The sequence below is a fragment of the Rhinopithecus bieti genome, unplaced genomic scaffold (genome assembly GCF_001698545.2).
Source record: "Rhinopithecus bieti isolate Rb0 unplaced genomic scaffold, ASM169854v2 scaffold_13689, whole genome shotgun sequence".
Classification (NCBI taxonomy): domain Eukaryota; kingdom Metazoa; phylum Chordata; class Mammalia; order Primates; family Cercopithecidae; genus Rhinopithecus; species Rhinopithecus bieti.
Window position 1 is genome coordinate 1,486,559 of NW_016808044.1, and position 22,241 is coordinate 1,508,799.

Sequence of the window (22,241 nt, forward strand, 5' to 3'; positions counted from 1 at the left end):
GACGGTCTGATGAGAAACAGCTTGAGCTGCAGCGAGAGTGCCCTTGAGAGCGGACGCTGAGACTCTAGAGCCTGGTCTCTCCTTTTCTCTGCTCCTCCGAAGGGAGTTAGTCGACAGATATTCAGGTACAAGAACTCTTTGCTGCGTGTCATAGGTGAAAGATCTCCGTGCCAGTTCTCTGAGGAGCAGGTGGATGAAAGAGGAAAACCCCATAGGGTCACAGGGACTTCTCAATGTCAACCCAAAGCACAGAAGTGCCCGTAGAGGGGGCTCATGAGGACAAGCTTGTGAGGCACACAGAAAAGAAAAATAATTCGATGTCAGCGAGGACCAGTGAGTTTAGCAGAGACCAAGTCTGTCTTTCCCCTTGCAGGAGCCAAGGGGAAGCCAGAGAAGCGGTCTCGAGGCTGAGACAGGACGCACTCCCCACCCCTACCACGTGTACAGGTTCAACCTGCCACCTCAGGGCTTTCCAGAGCAGCAGCAACCCTCAACCCTGAGAGGACCCCCACCCTCCATCGGAGGCATGCACCCCTGTCTCCTTCCTCTGTCCCCAGAAAGGAGCTCTTCCCACTGCAACTGAAGGGGAAGCTGCTCCCTGAACACGATCCTTGTGTGTATCTGGTGCTTTCACTCCTACAATATTTATGATCCGCATCAATTTTTTATCCATCTCATCCCTCGCTTCTCAGGCAGGTTTGGAGACCTTGTCCACCCTCTGCGTTCTCCTTCTCCTTCGGGTGGTTGGAGACCATGGTAAAGCATCGGGTACGTCCTGTACCTCATGGGTTTTGCTGCTCCCTGCTCAAAAGCCAGTGTTGGCTATATTGCCTGCCAGCTCCTCTGTCACACTTTCTGAGCAGTTCAGAGTCTAATCGCACCTTTAATATCCAGCCTTACCTCAGCAGCTTCTCCGTCACCTGAGCTTTCTTCTCACTGTGTTCTGTAGACACAAGCCTTCTCCCTCCCACCCTGTTGGGCTCCTGCTGTTTCTGCCACCTGGATGACTCTTTTCTTTCTTTGATGCATCAAGGAATGCCTCTTCATCCAAATTCAGCCCAGATTTCCCATCTTCCAGGCAGCCATGTGTCCCCTAATCTAACCCCACATCTTCCCCTTCTGTCTGTATTCTACTTTGGCCAGTAACTTATGACTTAGGTCTTAGCTGTTCCTTAAATGCTCTCCCCATCTGAACGGTAAGCTCCTTATTCAGACTCTGCATCTGAATAGTGTTCTGTGTGTTCCCCACAGTGTTTAGCATAACACCGGTATCCATTAGGTGCTTAATAAATACCTTGCTTGATTGGAATTATTAGGGACATCTGTCTATAATATTGAGTTTTTTTCTCACTGGGTCCTATCTCAGCTATAGTAATAATATTTGCAGAGACATTATCTCTGAGTAATACGTGAATACATTAATTTTATTCATAACAATAATTGCTCCAATTTATTGAACAGTTATTCTGTGCTCAAAACGGCAAAGCATTTTACAAGCATTATCTAATTTACCTCTAAGGTCAGAACTATCATAATCCCCATTTCACACATGAGAAAACTGAGAAACAAAGAGGATGTGATTTCTCCAAGCAAACAGCCCAGAGCTCAAGGTCTTCAACGTTGCCTTACTCTGCTGTTGCCAGAAGCCCTGCATACATTCTGTGGAAGAACAGTCTAAAGTGCAGTGAATAGCATTAGCCACCAACTGTTCATGCAAATCAGCATGGTAAAATAGGCGAATTTCCAGCTAAATAGGCGAAATGAGCATGACTATTGATACCTACTCTCCCGAAATAGCAGTAATATCATAAGAAAATAATGAAAGAGGAGTAAATCTACAAAGACAATGAGAAGAGAAGAATCTCTAGCAGCAGAGAGACAACAGCAAGATTCCAGAAGTCAGATGGCGGGTGAAAGAGTGCTGCACCCCCACACAGGCCAGGGAGGCTGGGCAGCTTGCTGGTCACTGCAGGACCCTGGGAGGCCCAGAATGAAAGCATTGAGTTCTGAGGGAAAGTGGGGCGAGAGAAGAGACTAAAAAGAGACCTGTCTGAAAGCTTTCATACAGAATAGTCAGGCTTGTAAATCCTCTCCCCATACCCTGCACAGCCAAGGAATGGCCCTTCCTTGGTCCTGCAGGATGGACTTCAGAAAAGGGCCCTTGAGGCCCACAGGCAAACATGGGCCAGCTGCCAGGCTGAAGAGAGGGGCTGAATGATCTCTGTCTACATAAGAAAGACACCTTCATCCTCCCTCACTCCTCACCATCCTCTTCCAGTCCCAGTCCCCAAATGCCAGTGGCAAGACAGGAGATGGGAAAATATTCGAGAAACAGAATTCTATGCTAACAAACAGAAAGTCCTGAGTACATGTACAGATACAGTTGAGTATCTCTCAGGGGAAAAGCCAGTTTTCAGCCCCACCACCCTACTGTGAAGTCCAGAATCAGTGCCCTGCTGTAATCAGAGAGCCTCACATCAACCCTTGAGTCCTTAATTTCAAAATGTAGACAGACAGCAAAATATCAACATGTTTTAAGGAAAGAATCTAACATGAAGATCAAAATAAATTATTTTTTAAATCAGGAAGCAGAGATTATATGAAGAACAGAAAAGAAGCTCCAAAGACTATCAATATCTTTAGAGAGATACGAAAAAGAAATGACATCATGAAATGAGAACAGAGGGCCCTAATAGCAAAATGAGAGTAATTAGAGAATAAGAAACCCTATTAAAAAATGAAATAAAATTATGAACATCAAAAATTGTTTAATCAATAGAAGAGTCAATAAAGTCAAGGAACTATTCCAGAAAGTACTTTAAAAATGGAAGAAGAGGAAGGGGAGGAGGAAGAGGAGGGACAAACGAATGAGCTATGGAGAGGCAGGGAGGTAAATTCAATGACCAATTCAGGGAGACCAAGAGTTGACTAACGGAAGTCCCATAGAGAAGAGAAAAAAATGAATAGGATGATATTAACAAAGAAATAATATGGGAAAATTCCAAACTAGGCAGATTAAAAGGACCCATTTAATAACCAATGCAATGAATTTTAAAAGGTCCACAGCAAAGAACCTTAATCATGCAACTTTACAACATGTGGTTAAAAATAATAATCAGAATAAAGAAGGAAAGAGAGGAAGGAAGGAAGGAAGGAAGGAAGGAAGGAAGGAAGGAAGGAAGGAGGAAAGGAGGGAGGGAAGAAGGGGGAGGGAGGCATAAAGGAAGGAAAGAAGGGAGGGAGGGAAGAAGGAAGGGAGGGAGGGAGGGAGGGAGGAAGGAAGGAAGGAAGGAAGGAAGGAAAGTAGGTTACATGCAATGAACTAGGGATATGAATGACATCGGATTTCTCAAGAATTTCATCAGATGTTAGAAGGCTGTGGGAAAATTTCTTTAAAGTTCTGAGGGGAAAAATAACTTTTAGTTCAGAATTAAATACTTCACCTGTCAACCAAATTTGAAGGTAGATTTGTTTCTATCTCTCATGCACTATTTTCTAGAAGCTACGAGAAGATGAGTTGCAGCAATAAACATGTGCATACGCACCAATAAACAGATAGATAGGGGGAGTGAGCCGATAAAGGGGAAGACTGGATGCAGAAATTAGTGATCTATCAGAGAAACAGGGGATAGAAGTCCCAGGAGGACAGCCATGTCCCATGTGCCATAACTAGAGAAGGGGCAGAAAAACAGAAAGCTTCAGGGAAAAGATATCCAGGAAAAAAAGGAGAACTCATAATAATAATTTTTAGAAACCCTAGTGGTTCTGCTTCTCTGATAAAATCCTTATCTGTACTAAACTAAGCACATTAAAGCATTTCTAGCTCCAGGAAAAAAGAAAACAAAAGTTTGTACAAGAGCAAAAATTGTACATTGGATGGGTTAGCAGTCAACAATATTTGCATAAGCCAAATAATGGAGCAATCAACTATTAACTTATCCAAAGCATGTGCTATAACTGTACTGAGAAGACTGAAGGGGAAGTATATGCCTGCAGGTGGGAAGAATAAGAATGCTGAATCCTCATCCAAGTTTATTCCTACCTCTAGCAGGTGCCTCTGCCTAGAACTCCCTTCCCCGGACAGGACGTGACCCACTCACTCATCTCATTCAAGTCCCTGTTTAAATGTCTCTGCTTTTGTCCAATGTATCAGCAATAATGCTCCCCCAAACTGTAGCACTCTTATCATCCTACTCTGCTTTATTTTTCTTTATAACATTTTCTAACAGATATAATGTAACTTATAGACTATTGCTTGCCACCTAGGAGATTTTTAATAAATACTAGTTGAATAAAGTCATGAATGAATTACCATGACAGAAGATCAATAATTAATGTCTGTCTTAGCTTGAGTTTCTCCTAAAGCAGACCCAGAGACAAGAATTAATGCAAAAGCTTATTTGAAGGAATTGCCAGGGCCTGGGGGAGAGAGGGAATGGGGAGTTATTATTTAATGGAAACTGAGTTTCAGTTGGAGATGATGAAAAGTGCTGGAGATGGATGGTAGTGATGGTTGCACAACAATGTGCACAACTTAATTATACCAAACTGTACACATAAAATGATTAAGATGATAAATGTTATGTTCTGTGCATTTTACTACAATAGAAAGTATTTTTTAAAAGCTTGCTTGGGAGATACAGAAAACACCATAGAGGAGAGGAGAGAGTGACAGGAAGGGAAGCCACCAATAATGGTGCAGAAACCCCTTAAGGAGACTATGTCTCAATCCCTCAGAGAAGCTCTGGAGAATGGTGCAGCACCTGTCTGAGTTAGCCCACTGCAAGGGTGAGGGAGTGGGGGGATTTATACACCAAGTCCTGCCAGGTTGGATCTGCTTTTGGGGAAATTACCTGACATTTCATGCCTGCTCCTGTGCACAGGTGAGCAGTCTTTGAAGAAAATTCTCCAGCAAAGAGATGAAGATATTGCCAGCTAGAAGAAGACAAGCTGCACTGAGGGGTGAAGCCCAAGGGAACAGGTGGGACCCTGGCAGCTCAGCTGCAATGCCTAAAACTGATGACCCAAAGGATTGTGGTGTGCACATGTTACTTAGAAACATGGAGTTCAATACCTCAAGACCCAGCTGGAAAAGTTCACAGGATTTGCATCTAGGGAGCAGGACTGAGCAATGGGAAAGGGATGACTATATTTTGTCATAATTTTGTCCTAATATTTCAAAGAATTATTTCACTTTACCAGGATAAAGTGGTATATAATTTGGATAAATTACCAGGAAATCATCCCATGCTGACTTGATTCTAATTTTACATGAGAAAATGTTACAAAATGATTAACCAACCAAAATGGAAAAAGGAACTCAGTGAATGTTAATTGAAGAGAACTGAAACCAAACACCTTGGAAGCCAGTAATCAGTTGTATTCAATTCTGAAAACTTTTTGTTAAGCTCCTACTACGTCCTAGACATGGTGCCTCATGTTGCAAGATGGAGAGATAAGACCCTTGTAATGAGTTGAATAGTGTCCTCCCAAAATTCGTGTGTACCCAAAACATCATTATTTGACATTATTTGAAAATGGAGTCTTTGCATTTGTAACTAGTTAAGATGAAGTTGCAGTGGATTAAGGTGGCCCTTAAATTCAGTGACTGCTATCTGTATGAGGAGGCCATGTGAAGACACAGAAAGAAGGTGGAGGCAGAGGTGGAAGTGACGCATTACAAGTCAAAAAACACCAAAGATTGTCAGCAACCACTAAAGCATGGGAGAAAGGCATGGAATGAGTCCTTCCCTAGAGCCTTCAAAGGGATCATGGCCCTGCAGATGCCTTGATTTTAGACTTCTGGCCTCTAAAACAGTGAGGGAATAAGTTTCTGTTGTGTTAAGCCACAGGTTTGTGGTAATTTGTTATGGCAGTCCTGGCAAACTAACATAACCCTGTTCTTACAAGTTTGAGTCTGGAGAAGAAGTGGCCTTGGACCAAGGAGATGCGTCCTTCACTCTCTGCTTCTCCTCTCTGCTGGTCAGAATACAAACCTAACAGGCTGAGCTAGAATAGCCATTGTGGACCAGGAAGTGGAAGTTGTGCATTAAGGGAAGTGGATCAACAAGGTAAGCCCTGCATCTCCCTGGACCAGGGAAGCCATGTCGACCAGGCACTGCCGATTTGCACATGACTTCTATGTGAAAATAAGCACTGACACTGTATGAGCTACTGTCTTTTTTTATTTTCTCTCACTTACTGCTGAATCCAATCCTAATTCAGATCTGGAATCAGACTCATTAATGAAAATACAAAATTCAGTGTGGTCAATAACATGACGGAAACAAATAATGGTCACAAAGAAATGAACGATCAACTTAACCTGGGAGTTTAGGGAAGGCTTCTCAGGAAAGACAACAGCAGCCAGATTTAATAGCATGAGAAGGAGATTGCCAGGCAGCCTGGATATGGGATGACAGGTAGGCATTTCAAAGAGGGGCCCCACTTACAGACATGGAAGGGGGAGTGAGAGTGCAGTGTTTGGGACCATGTGCACGGAGAAAGTATAAGGTCAGAGGCAGTTAATGATGAAGAGGGAGGCAAAGGCAAGGTGATAAAGTCTTAGAATGCATCTGATGTTGTGAAGAAGAGCCATAAACAGGTGTGCAACATTGGCACAATGTTACCAATTAGCACTTTAAAAAGAACACTTAGGTTTGCAAGGAACAACAAAAAAGTCAAAACGGTCAGGTAAAAGGTATTGCAGCAGTTGCTCAGTTTGATGATGACAAGGGTCAAAATGAGTGCAACCCCATCTGCCTTTTGATATATTTTACAAAACTAAAATAAAAATGAAGGCAAACTAGTTGGTCAATTGTTATTGGTGTCATTTCCAAAATGGCACTGATGTCTATGTGTCATTTCCAAAGTATTCTTTGAATAGTAAAACCAACACTTTCTCTAGCAGAAAAAAAAGAAGGAAAGAAGGAAAGAAGGAAAGAAAGAAAGAAAGAAAGAAAGAAAGAAAGAAAGAAAGAAAGGAAGGAAGGAAGGAAGGAAGGAAGGAAGGAAGGAAGGGAAGGACCAGGTGCGATGGCTCATGCCTGTAATCCTAGCACTTTGGGAGGCCAAGGTGGGTGGATAGCCTGATCCCAGAAATTCGAGACCAGCTTCGGCAACATGGTGAGTCCCCATCTCTACTAAAAATACAAAAACTGAGGTGGGTGGATCACCTGAGCCTGGGGAGATCAAGGCTGCAGTGAGCCATGATCACACCTCTGCACTCTAGTCTGGATGACAGAGTGATACTCCATCAAAAAAAAAAAAAAAAAAAAAAAAAAAAAAAAAAAAAAATGCAGAGGCACTGGGGACATACAGGAAGGAACAAATGTATGTATGTATGTATGTATGTATGTATGTATGTATTTATTTGGAGATGCGGTCTCATTCCACACCAGTGCAGGCCAGCCTGGAAGACAGAGCAAGACCCTGTCTCTAAATAAATAAATAAATAGGAAGTCGAATTTATTGGCTATTGGATATGAGAGAGTGGAATCCAGGATGACTTCACTTTTCTGGCGTGGAGCATGAGCAGATAAATCATTACCTAGGACTTCAGGATACACGGTGGAAGGAGCAGACTCAGAGGGGAATGACAGAACGCTAATCATCAGTTCACCTCCAAATTCATCCTTGTGAATTCTGAAAACCACTGCCCCCTTTCTGGCGGGGTGCCCACCAGGCTCTACCAACAGGGGCCTCTAGAGGGTAACGGAAGGCTGGAGGAGAGGACGCGCCTTTCCCCCACAGGGTGCCAGCAATTGTTCGTTCTCCTGGCAGCAGGAGAAGATGCTGAAGTCCCAGCTCCAAGAATCAGCCCCTTGTATCCCTTCAGAAATAGCAGCACAAGCCATTCAGGGCCCTCCTCAGAGGCCTGAGTGCCAGCTCTGTGGCTTCTGCTGAGTGTTCACCCCCAGCTGGCTGTGCCCTCTGCAGGGTCTGAGTCTCAGCTCTCCCCAGCTCTGCTCAAAGTTTCTGGGTTCCATTAGCAGCAACCTCTTCCTTCATTCCCCCTGCGGTGCTGCAGTAGCTGCTTCCTCTGGTTATCTGAGTGCTTCTTCTCTGCTTTTCCATTCATCCTAATAAATTCTACATCTTGACAGGTATAGTTGCTGGTACCCAAGTGGTCTCAGGAAATAGACTTTCCCCAAAGATGGGATTCTGTGATTGGTTTCCTCGAGTCACTGGGTCTCCTGGGAAGCATTCATGTGGAGCCACCCAGGAAAAGTCTGGAGTTGGGAATGGAAGTGCAACTGGAGATGAATATCTGTGCACCCTCAGCATATGGGTCATATTAATCCCTCAGGAAGCATAGGAAGTGAGAAGAGAAAGGCCTGAGGGTGGAGCCCTCAGGAACCCCAAGTTTAGGGAGTAGACAGAAGAACCCAGGGTTGCAGGCAGAATAGGACACAATGATCTGAAAATCCGGAGAAATACCGGTAAAGCACAATGTTTCCTCCCCCAAGAGAGGAAAGTTTTGGGAAGGAAGCAGCTTATACAAAAGCTGAGATAAAGGCTAAAAAGCCAACAGTGGACTCAGTAGTATAGCCACTCACAACCTTGACGAGGGCCCTTCCAGGGGAGTGGGGGAGACAGAGGTCATGGGAGAAGCATGAGGAATAAATAGAAATAAGCCAGGGTAATTAGACTATCAGCTAGAGGGCCAGAGAGTGTTTCTATTTTTACATGAGAGAGACTTGAGCCCCTTTATCAGCTGCGAGAAGCCTCCAATAGAAAGTGAGATTGAGGTGCAGAGACGGGAGGTGGAAAAAATGAGGTGAGCTGGGAGTACACAGAAGGATGAGCCTGCAGAAGACTCATCTTCTCTGAGGCTACTCATTCAGACAGCAAGTATTTCAGCTTTTAAGATGTAATGGACACTGTTCTAGATCCTGGGGATAGCAGTAAATAAAGAGATAAAAATCAGAGGCTACAAGTGCGGTATCATAGAGGGGCTTAGGGTGTGAAATCTACAGCAAAATTCCATCCGATTTCTTGGGGAGGGAGGCAGTAGGTTTAGGCAGCTTCCTCTGGCTTTATCTACTTTTCACTGAGGTGGCTGGCAGGTTGTATTCTGAACAGGGTAGGGATACTACCCATTCCCTGTGACTTGATGGCTGCTCCCCAAGTCAGGGATGTTTCACGTACCCTGGGGTCACCTACCTTAGAAAGAGAATCAAAGAGAGTAACTTGCTTGCTCCAATCCCATTGGTACCACCTGGGATTCCACAGCCGTGGAGATGGTGCTGGTCATTCTTGTGATTTTATAACACATGTCAGCTTTCTTTCTTCAGATTTCCAGCCATGGGGTCTAGTGGACTCTTCCTCCCACTAGACACTGTCAGTGTAATAATAACTGATGGTTATAATTACAAAGATGACACCCCCAGCCATGTCTTCAAGGAAGGCAACAACTAAAGCATGGATTTAAAAGCCAAAAGGAGTATTAGAAGACTCATGCAGCACTGGCTGTCAGGGATCCAAGGCTGTATTATTAGAATAACCCTTCACTCCTTTTGTGGCTCCAATCCCTCCTCCTTGCAATCCATTTGCCACACGTGCCATGTGCCATTTACAAACCTGGCATGTGAGACTGGTCCCTGCTCACCTCTCCAGTAGGCTCCCTCAGGAACACCTGCTACATGGGTATGCTGATCTCTGGCCCAAATATTCCTTTTCATCATTCTTTGGCCAATTTTTGCTCAACCTCTAAAATTTAACCCAAGTGTCGCCCTCCCTAGTGATCATAATAATAGAACATATCCCTAATTGATCTTCTCTACTTTAGGCTGGGCACATTGCAAATGAATCTTCAATCCTGGCAACAGTTTTGCCTGACAAATATGGAAGCAGGACTGAATGAAACTTTATCTCTCACCAACCACTTAGAGAAATCTAGTGTTAAATAAAACATGGGTTCTAGCATCAGAATCACTTGGGGACTTGTTAAACTGCAGATTCCTGGATCCCACACACGTCCACAGATCACAGATTCCTTGATTGATTTGGTCATGGACCTGTTATAGTTGTCAAAGTAGGAAGTTTGGAAATTTTAACTCAGGGCCAGAAAGGAAGGGAGTGTTCTCAGCATTATAAAGCCAGCATTATTTGTTCATAAGAAATAAAATCAAAGCTACGATTTTAACGGGCATAAACATTAGTCCCTCAAGTTGTGTGTAAGAAATACCAATTTCTATATTCTCTTTAAAATCTAAGTTTAAAGCTCATCTCTCTGGGATGACAGCAAAGTCACTCTCTGTTTTATCTCCCACCCCATCCCCCAGCCAGCTGAGGTCCATGTGGTACCCAGGAAATGGAACAGCCCCCAATTCTCATGGTCAGTGCTGGCATCCACGTTGTCCTTAGTTGGAGAAGACCCTTGGAGATTGGCGTCTTCCTCTTCCACGGGTCCTTGGGGCATGGTAATCTTTGCTGAGGCTGAAATACCCCTGTCTTCTGAGATGCTGCCCCTCCCCCAGGGAGCTTCCAGGGCTGGAGGTGCCGGTTTCTGCTGCTTGCATTTCCTCCAATAATCTCCCCTTCCCCAGTCACAGAGAAGGCTGTATGTTCTCTCTCCTCCATCAAAAGCTCTCCTTTCTCTCCCTTACCTATCCACATATAATCTACATAATGAGCTTAGGCCTCGGAGAAAACAAAAGCCTGGGACAAAATCCTAGTGGGAGATGTCCAGCGTCCAGAGTTCACCCTTCCCTGCCTCCCCTGGAGATCGCCAGACACTGACACCAGAGTGTACTGTCGCACATCAGTAGACGGGTGGAGGAGAAGAGATGTGGACTACCTCGCGATACCAGCAACCACAGCCCTTGCAAGACATAAGAAGAAACTGAAAAAAAAATTATTGAAAATGTATGATTTCTGTAGAGAAGGGTGACAGATCCCAGGATAAAAGAAGAGAAGAAAGAAATAAAGGGTAAGGATTCTGGAAGGAGAAAAGGATGGAGGAATCCGTATCATGCAAAGAATGCCTGTATATAACATCAGAAAGCAAAAAATCAAGAGAAAACTAAGCAAAACACTTATGTGTTTGATGGAAGAAGGAACACAAATAACCCATTAGGATATATTTTTAAAAAAATACTCAACAGGCCAATGCAAATTAACACCATAGTGAGGTGCTCATGCACATGCACCATGTTGGCCAAAATGTAAAACTCTGGTCACATCAAATTTTGGCAAGAATGCAGAGAAATGAGAATTCTTTTACATTCCTTATAGAAGTAGAAATTGTTACAACTACTTGGAAAACAATTTGACATTCTCTAGGAAATCTGAAGATGTGAATACTCATAACCCAACAATTTCATTTCCAGGCATTTAGAGCAGGCACTTAATGTGTGGTCCACGAACTCCTCAGGGTTCCTGAGACCCTCTAGGAGGTTCCACAAGTCAAAACTATCTTCATTATCACACTTAGACATAGTTTGCTTTTTTCATTCTGTTTACATTACACTATCATGTATGCACAACAACAACAACAAAATCGCCAATATTACTTAAGAATGTCCTTGAGGCAAGAAAAGGTACTAACTTTATTAAATCTCAATGATTTTATTTTATTCCATTTATTTATTTTTTTTGAGGCAAAGTCTCACTCTATTTCCCAGGCTAGAGTGTGGTGGTGTGATCTCGGCTCACTGCAACCCCCGCCTCCCCAGTTCAAGCCAGGGTGGTCTTGAACTTCTGACCTCAGGTGATCCGCCTGCCTTGGCCTCCCAAAGTGCTTGGGTTACAGGCACGAGCCACCGCAACCAGCCTAAATCTCAACTCCTGATAAACATCTTTTGAGCATTCTATGTGTGAAATGGGAAATACACCTGAAACACCTCAGCTGCATATTGAAGCACGAAGTGTGTCTCTCAGAAGACCTGTGCCATTGTTTGAGTTCTGAGCTGAACTAACCATTGCTTCCAAAGAACACCATTTTTATTTGAAACAAACACTAACAGAAAAACCATACCTATTCAGACTTGACTATCTGACCAACATTTCATCAAAATGGATGAAGTGAGTCTATCACTTTAGGGAAACTAACATTATTTGTCGTTTTTTATTGTCAATGACAAAATTCAATCTTTCAAGCAAAACTTAGAATTTTGAAAAACACCCCAAAATGTAAAGACTTTTCTGATGAGATCAGTGGTGATATTAATGAATGTGATCTTTGGATGTCTATAAGAAAATGTATCAATATTTGTGATATCTGCATAAGACAGTGAACATTCAAGTGACACATCCATGATTTTACAAAATAATGCATGAATAACATTTTCACAAAAGGGCAAGAAAGAGCAATAATTTAGTGTAACAGAGGATGGAAAGGTCATTGATATGGTTTCAGATTCCATATTGCAACTAATCTTTAAGAAATTACCATTGGCCAAATTTAGGTGTAGTGTCAAAGAAGAAGATTCACAATTATCTGAAAAGGTTCATAAAATACCATCACCTTTTCCAACTACATGTTTGAGTGAGGCCAAATTTTCTTCACATATTTCAACCAAAATAATATGTAACAGTTTGAACATAGAGGCACATATGAAGATCTAGCTGCCTTCTAATACAGAGATTTTCAAAATGTGAAACAATATCACTCCTCATTAATTTTCTTATTTTGAAAATAGAATTTTTTATGAAAATATATTATATCAACATACAATGGGCTTATTGCTATAATTTTAATTTATTATTTTTTATACTGCAAATAAAAGTATATACATTTATGGCATAAGACATTGATATCTTGAACTAAATATACGTTCTAGAATGGCTATAGTTAATTAACATATGCATTACCTCACACACTTATCATTTCTTGTAGTGAGAACACTTAAAATCTACTGTCAGCAATTTTTTTTTTTTTTTTTTTGGTCACCCAGGCTAGAGTGCAGTGGCACGATCTTGGCTCACTGCAACCTCCACCTCCTGGGTTCAAGTGATTCTCCTGCGTCAGCCTCCTGAGTAGCTGGGATTACAGGCACCCATCACCATACCCAGCTAATTTTTGTATTTTTGTAGAGACGGAGTTTCACCATGTTGGCCAGGCTGGTCTTGAAGTCCTGACCTCAGGTGATCCACCCACCTCAGCCTCCCAAAGTGTTGGGATTACAGGCGTGAGCCACTGTGCCCGGCCTACTCTCAGCAATTTTAAAGAATACATTTTTATTAACTATAGTTACCACATTGTACAATAGAACTCTTAAACTTATTGCTCGTATCTAAATGAAATTTTGTATCCTTTAACCATCTCTCTACTTCCATAACTTTAGCTTTTTTAGATTCCACATGTAAGTGAGGTCATACAGTATTTATCTTTCTGTGCCTGGCTTATTTTACTTAAACATAATGCCCTTAAGGTTCATCCATGTCATTGCAAATAATAAGATTTTTCTCTTTCTATAAGGCTGAGTGGTATTCCATTGTGTCTGTAATACAATATTTTCTTTATTCATCATTGATGGAAGCATCAGTTGATTCCATATCTTAACTATTGCAAATAGTGCTGCAAGACATATGGGGACACAGATATCTTTTCAACATACTGATTTCATTGCCTTTGGGTGTATATTCAGTTGTGGGATTGCTGGATCTTATGGTATTTCTATTTTTAATTTTTGGAAGAAACTCCATACTGTTTTTCACGATGGTTGTACTAACTGACATTCCCACCAACAGAGTGCAAGGGCTGCCTTTTCTTCACATCCTTGTCAGAACTTATTTTTAATCTTTTTGATAATATCAATTCTAGCAGCTGGGATGTGATATCTCATTTTAGTTTTAGTTTTCATTTCCCTGATGATTGGTGATGTTGAGCTTGTTTTTATATACCTATAAGACTATTTGTATGTCTTCTTTTGAGAAATGTCTACTTAGATCCTTGCCCATTTTTTAATCAGGTTGTTTTCTTGCTGTTGAGTTGTTTGAGTTCCTCATATATTTTGGATATTAACACTTTATCAGATGTTTAGTTTGCAAATATTTTCTCTCTCATTTCATAGGCTGTCTCCTCACATGGTTGATTATCTTCTTGGCAATGACCTCTTTTTAGTTTTATGTCATTCCATTTGTCTAATTTCACTTTTGTTGCCTATAATTGGGGTCATATAAAATATCGTTGCTCAGACCAATGTCAGGAAGCTTTATCCTATGTTTTCTTCTAGTAGTTTTACAGTTTAGGTCTTAAATTCAAGTTTTTTATTCATCTTGAGTTGGTTTTTGCATGTAGTATGAGATAAGGGTCAAATTTCATTCTTCAGCATGTAGATATCCAGTTCTCCCAACATATCACTGCCATTTTAAATGAATATATAAATACTTTTAAATTTTCTCAATTTTAATTTTAATAAAACAAATATAAGTATATACAAACTGTATAATTGAAAGCTCTTTAGAGTTCTTAATTTAAAAAAAAAAATGAAAAGTGTCCTAAGGTAAAACAATTTAAGAAACTCTATTGTAGAGAAATACTTTCTCATGAGCAGTGTGAAAAATATACAAGAATATTTACAGCAGTACTGCTAGTAACAGCAAAAACTGGAAACCATTCAGCACCAGTATGATAAATGGAATATGGTATATTCATACAATGATATCAGTGGAAATTAATTATCTAAAACATGCACAACAACAAGGATGAATTTCACTAATATAATGTCAAGGGGAATGAAAGAAAGCAGAGGGAGAATACACCCAGTATAATTACATTTCTATACAACTTAAAAATAATCAAAGCTAAAAAAAAAAATCTAATCTAAATAATCTGCATATAGCTAATCTAATCTAAATAATCTGCATATAGCTATGCAAAGGACCAAGACAAGCAATGTAATGATAGACACAAAATACAGCATAAAGTTGAGCTCTGAAGAATGACCCTCAGGAATGGATTGGGACATGGTGTGTCGGGAACTTCAAAGATAATGCTTCATTTTATTTATGGGGAGTAACTACATGGCTACTTGTTCTACTTTTATTCTTCGTACTATACACATATTTCATAAACATTTTGTATCTGACCAGCTTTTATCAAAACAATAAAAATTATATAGACAAAGCTCACACAAACTAAGTCCATTTTGAAAATGAAGACTGAAGTAGAAAGACTTGCCCTACTAAATATATTATAAAACCATACTGATAAAACAATATGGCACATAAAAGGACAAAACAGTCCAAAGTAGCAAAACTAAAATAGGACTACCATATCATCCAGTAATCCCATTGCTAGGTATATACACAAAAGAAAGGTAATCAGTATATTGAAGAGATAGCTGCACTCCCATGTGTATTGCAGCATTATTCATAATACCAAGGTTTAGAAATAACCTGTCAGTCAATATATAAATGGATAAAGAAAATGTGGTACATATACACAATAGAGTGCTATTTAGCCATGAAAAAAGAATGAGATCCTGTCCTTGCAATGACATGAATAGAACTGGAGAACATTATGTTAAGTGAAACAATCCAGACATGGAAAGACAAATTTTGTATGTTTGCACTTATTTGTGGAAGCTAAAATTTAAAACAATTGAACTCAGGCCAGGCGCAGTGGCTCACATCTGTAATCCTAGCACTTCAGGATGCCAAGGTGGGTGGATCACAAGGTCAGGAGTTGGAGACCAGCCTGGCCAATATGGTGAAACCCTGTCTCTACTAAAAATAAAAAATAAAAAAAAAATTAGCCAAGCATGGTGGCATGTACCCGTAGTCCTAGCTACTCAGGAGGCTGAGGCAGGAGAATCGCTTGAACCTGGGAGGCAGAGTTTGCAGTGAACCAAGATCGCACCACTGTCACTCCAGCCTTGGTGACAGAGCAAGACTCCATCTCAAAAAATAAATAAATGAAATAAATAAATAAAACAATTGAACTCATGGAGATAGAGAGCAGAATGATGGATCTACTCTTTACAGAGGCTGGGAAAAATAGTGAGACTGGTGAGTGGACATGGTTAATGAGTACAAAAATATAGTTAGAATGAATAAGATCTAGTATTTGATTGCACAACAGGGTAACTGCTGATTGCAGTCAATAATAATTTACTGTACACTTTAAAATAACTAAAAGTATAATTGGATTGTTTGTAACACAAAGAAAGGATAAAGGCGTGAGTGTATGGCTACCCCATTTACCCTGACGTCCTTACTACACATTAAATGCCTGTATCAAAATATCTCAAGTATCCCATAAATATATACACTTGCTATGTACCCGCAAAAATTAAAAATTAAGAAAAAAACAATGCAAAGCCAGGCATGGTGGCTCATGCCTATAATCCCTGCACTTTGAGAGGCCAAGGCATGAGGATCACTTGAGGCCAAGGGTTCAGGACCAACCTGGACAACATAGGGAAGCCCTGTCTCTACAAAAAAATTTAAAAACTAGCCAGTCATGATAGCATACATCTATAGTTCCAGCTACTCTGGAGGCTGAGGTGAGAGGATCACTTAGTCCAGGAGGCTGAGGCTGCAGTGAGCCATGATAATGCTGCTGCACTCCAGCCTGGGTGGCTGAGCAAGACCCCTCTGCTAAGAAAGGTAAAATTAAAAAAATAAGAGTATAAAAGAAGGAAAGAAAACTATGATAGAGTCCTTGTATGTATGGGGATAATACATTCCCACAGATTAAACTGAAACTGATTATTAATACATGGTGTTGGGAAAATTGTCCTACTAGATTAACAAAAATAGAAGATGGCTTCATAGCTGAATTCTGCAAACATTTAAAGAAGAACTAATACCAATTCTTCCAAATTCTTCCAAAAAGTTAAAGGAGTGAGCACTTGGAAACTCTTATTTTATTTTATTTTATTTTATTTTATTTTATTTTATTTTATTTTATGTTTTGAGATAGAGTCTCACTCTGTTGCCAGGCTGGAGTGCAGTGGCACAATCTCAGTTCACTGCAACCTCCGCCTTCCAGGTTCAAGCGATTCTCCTGCCTCAGCCTCCGGAGTAGCTGGGACTACAGGCACCTGCCACCATGCCCCGCTGGTTTTTGTATTTTTATTAGAGACAGGGTTTCACCATATTGGCCAGGCTTGTCTTGAACTCCTGACCTTGTGATCAGCCCACCTCGGCCTCCTAAAATGCTGGGATTACAGGCATGAGCCACTGCGCCTGGCCCTTGAAACTCATTTAATGAGGCCAACATTACCCTAATAGGAAAGCCAGAGAAAGACACTACAAGGAAAGAAAACTACAGGTCAATATTACTGATGCATGTAGATGTAAAAGTCCTCAAAAAATAAACTAGCAAACTTTGTTTACCAGCACATTAAAAGGATCATTAACCATATCAAGTGCAATTTATCCTTGGGATGCAAGGTTAGGATGTGCAAATTAATAAATGTGATTCACCATATTAACAGAATGAAGGATCAGTCAAAATTCAATATTCTTTCACGACAAAAAAAACCCTCAATAAATTAAGTATAAAGAATATTTCTCAACACAATGCAGGCCATATATGACAATCTCCCAGCTGATATCATACCCAGTGGTGAAAAGGATCATCAAGACAAGGATGCCCACAAGACCGTCTCACCACTGCTGCTCAACATGTTACTGGAAGTCCTAGCAAGAGCAATTGGGCAAAAGAAAGAAATAAAAGGAATCCAAATGGAGAAGAATGAAGTGAAATCATCGCTGTTTTCTGAAGACATAATTTTTTTATATAAAAAATCCTAAAGACTCCACCAAAAACTGCTAGAACTTAGAAACAAATTCAGTAAAGTTGCAGGACATGAAATTTACTGACAAAAATCAGTGTCATTTCTATACACTAACAACAGCTGCCTGAAAAAGAAATCACGAAAACAATCCCATTTACAATAGCATCCAAAAAATTTTAGCCAAAGAAGTCACCGATCTATATATGTAAAACCATAAACTTTAATAAAAAGAAATAGGAGATGACACTAATAAGTGGAAAGACATCTCATGTTCACAGATTGGAAGAGTTTGTACAATTAAATGTTCATACTCCCCCAAACAATCTGCAAATTCAATGTAATTCCTATTAAAATTGATTCTTCACAGAAATAGAAAAAGAAAATCCTAAAATTTGTATTGGAAATACAAAAGATTCCAAACAACCAAATCAAGCTTGACCAAACAAACAAATGAAAACAAAGCTGGAAACATCACACTACAGAATTTCATCTATTACAAAGCTCTAGTAATCAAAATAGCATGAAACTGGCATAAAAACAGATATATCAACCAGTGGAATAGAATAGGAAGCACAGAAATGAACTCACACAGTCAACTGATTTTTGACAAAGGTGCCAAGAACACACAATGAGGAAAGAAAAATGTCTTCAATAAATGGGCAAACTGAATATCAACAGACAAAAGAATAAAAAGGGGCCCTATCTAACCTCTTAAAAGAATCAATTCAAAATGGTTTAAAGTCTTAAACTTAAGACCCGAAACTGTGAAACTATTAGAAGAACACATAGGAGGAAATCTCCATGACATTGGTCTGGACAGTGACTTCTTGAATATGACCCCAAAAGCACAGTTGATAAAAGCAAAAATATATAAATGGGATTGTTTCAAATGAAAAAGCTCCTGCATAACAAAGGAAACAAGTAATAGAGTGAAGAGACAACCTACAGATTAGAAAAAAGTATTGGCAAATGACACATCAGATGAGGGGCTAAAATCCAAAAAACTCAAGAAACTCAACATACTCATATTTGCACTTGTTATCAATTGCACTTGATAACAAATAACCCTATTTTTTAAATGGACAAACAACTTGCATAGACATTTCTCAAAAGAAGACATACAAATGGCCAGCAGACATGTAAAAACATGATTAACATCTCTAATCATCAGAGAAATGCAAATTAAAATCACAATGAGTACCACCTCACATCTGTTACCCTGGTTATTGTCAAAAAGATGAAAAATAACAAGTGTTAGTGAGAATATGAAAAGCAAGGAATACTTATATGCTGTTGGTGGTATTGTAAATTAATTACCATATGATTCAGCAATCCCACTGATGGATATATACCCAAAGGAACTGTAATTAGTGTATCAAGAAATGTCTGCACTCCCATGTTCATTGCAGCATTATTCACAATATAGCAGGTTATGGAAACTTAAATGTCCATCAATGGATTAATATATTTTTTAATGTGCTATAGACACATGTAATGCAATTCTATTAGCCTTAGAAAAACAGAAAATTCTGTCATTGGCAACAACGTGAGTAAACTTAGAAGCATTATGTTGAGTGAAATAGGCCACACACAGAAAGACAAGTATTATATGACACTTACATGTGCAATCTAAAACAGTTGAACTCATACAAGTAGAGAGTAGAATGGTGATTTCAAGAGCTGGCAGGGTGAGGTGAGGATGAGGAAAGAGCAGACGTGGGTCAACAGGTACAAAGTTTCAGTTAGACACATATAAAAAGTTCTGGTGATCTATTATTGCATAGCATAGTGGCTGTAGCTAATAATAGTGTGTTGATTTCAAAATAGCTAAAGATACATGATGACTATAGCTAATAATAGTGTGTTGATTTCAAAATAGCTAATAAAAGATTTTAAATGTTTTAAAAAATTAGCCAGGCACAGTGGAAGGTGCCTGTAATTCTAGCTACTCGGGAGGCTGAGGCAGGAGAATAGCTTGAACCTCGGTGGCAGAGGTTGCAGTGAGCAACCTGTCACGCCACTGTACTCCAGCATGGGTGACAGAGTGAGATCCCATCTCAAAAAATAAATAAATAAATAAAAGAAAAGAAATGATGAATATTTGAGGTGAAGGTTATGCTAATTGGCTTGATTTGATTATTCCCCAATGTATAAATGTGTCAAAACACCACATCGTACCTCATAAACATATGCAAATATTATCTGTCAATGAAAATAAAATAAAACTTTAAAAAAAGAAAGAAATATAGAAATGGATCCTTACCTGCCTCAGCATCTCACAATGGACTCCAGATGAATTAAATATCTAAATATGAAAGATAAATATTTATATCCTATTTATAACTTAGGGCTAGAAAAGAACTGCAGAGATGAAACCCAAAAAAACACAAACCATAAGGTAAAAAATCAATGGATTTTATAGCATCAAACAAACAGAAAGGATTTCATGCAATAAAAGTTGGCCGACAAATAGGAGAATGGGAGAAGATATTTACAACATCTGAAACTGGGAAGGGACCAATATCAAGAATCTTCAAGGAACTCTCACAAATCAAAAAGTCAACAAGAAAAATCGAGAAGAGCAAAAGAAAATGGTCAGACAGTGTAAAAAATGCTGCCAGGAAGTTGGGACTGGGCAGAGCCCACTGCCGTGCCACAAAGCCAGAGTAGCCAGACTGCCTCTCTAGATTCCTCCTCTCTGGGCAGGGCATCTCTGAAAGAAAGGCAGCAGCCCCAGTCAAGGGCTTATAGATAAAACTCCTATCTCCCTGGAACAGAGCACCTGAAGGAAGGGGTGACTGTGGGCACAGCTTCAGCAGACTTAAATGTTCCTGCCTGCCAGCACTGAAGAGAACAGTGGATCTCCCAGCACAGCCCTCAAGCTCTGCCAAGGGACAGGCTGCCTCCTCAACTGGGTCCCTGACCCCTGAGCCTCCTGGTGGGGAGACACCTCCCAGCAGGGGTCAACAGACATCTCATACAGAAGAGCTCTGACTGGTATCTGGCAGGTGTGCATCTGGGACAAAGTTTCCAGAGGAAGGAGCAGGTAGCAATCTTTGCTGTTCTGAAGCCTCCACTGGTGATACCCAGGAAAACAGGGTCTGGAGTGGACCCCTGGTAAACTCCAGCAGACCTGCAGAAGAGGGGCCTGACTGTTAGAAGGAAAACTAACAAACAGAAAGCAATAGCATCAACATCAAAAAAAAAAGGACGACCAAGAAAAAACTCCATCTGAAGGCCACCAACAGCAAAGACCAAAGGTAGATAAATCCACGAAGATGAGGAAAAACCAGTGCAAGCAGCCTGAAAATGCAAAAACAAGGATGCTTCTTCTCTTCCTAAAGGATCACAACTCATCGCTAGCAAGGGAAAAAAACCAGAAGGAGAATCAGTTTGACAAACTGACAAAAGTAGGCTTCAGAAGGTGGGCAATAACAAACTCCTCTGAGCTAAAAGAGCATGTTCTAATCCAATGCAGGGCAGCTAAGAACCTTAGTAAAAGGGTAGAGGAATTGCTAACTAGAATAACCAGTTTAGAGAAGAACATAATTGACCTGGTGGAGCTGAAAAATATAGCACAAGAACTTCATGAAGCATACAGAAGTATCAATAGCCAAACCAATCAAGTGGAAGAAAGGATATCAGAGATTGAAGATCAACCTAATGAAATAAAGCATGAAGACAAGATTAGAGAAAACAGAATGAAAAGGAACGAACAAAGCCTCCAAGAAATATGGGTCTATGTGAAAAGACCAAACCTATGTTTGATTGGTGTACCTGAAAACTGACAGGGAGAATGGAACCAAGTTGGAAAACATACTTCAGAATACTTCAGGATATTTTCTGGGAGAACTTCCCCAACCTAGCAAGACAGGCCAACATTCAAATTCAGGAAATACAGAGAACACCACAAAGATACTCCTCAAGAAGAGCAACCCCAAGACACACAATCGTCAGATTCACCAAAGTTGAAATGAAAGAAAAAATGTTAAGGGCAACCAGAGAGAAGGGTCGGGTTACCCACAAAGGGAAGCCCATCAGACTAACAGCAAATCTCTGTTCAGAAACCTTACAAGGCAGAAGAGAGTGGGGACAAATATTCAACATTCTTTAAAAAAAAATTTTCAGGCCGGGCACAGTGGCTCACGCCTGTAATCCCAGCACTTTGGGATGCCAAGGCAGGCGGATCACGAGGTCCGGAGATTGAGACCATCCTGGCTAACACGGTGAAACCCTGTATCTACTAAAAGTACAAAAAATTAGGTGGAGCTTGCAGTGAACTGAGATTGCACCACTGCACTCCAGGCTGGGCAACAGAGCCAGACTCCATCTCAAAAAAAAGAAAAAGGGGAGGGGAATTTTTAAAAAAAAGAAGACCGAAGTATAGATATATGACATGATGTCTGAGATGTGCTTCAAAATAATTCAAGGAAAGAGGAGATATGGATCAGAGTATAGATGAAACCGAGACTGTGCATGAGTTGATAATTGTTGAAGCTGGGTGATGGGTACATGGGGTTCTGTCTGCTCTTGAATATATTTGAAAAC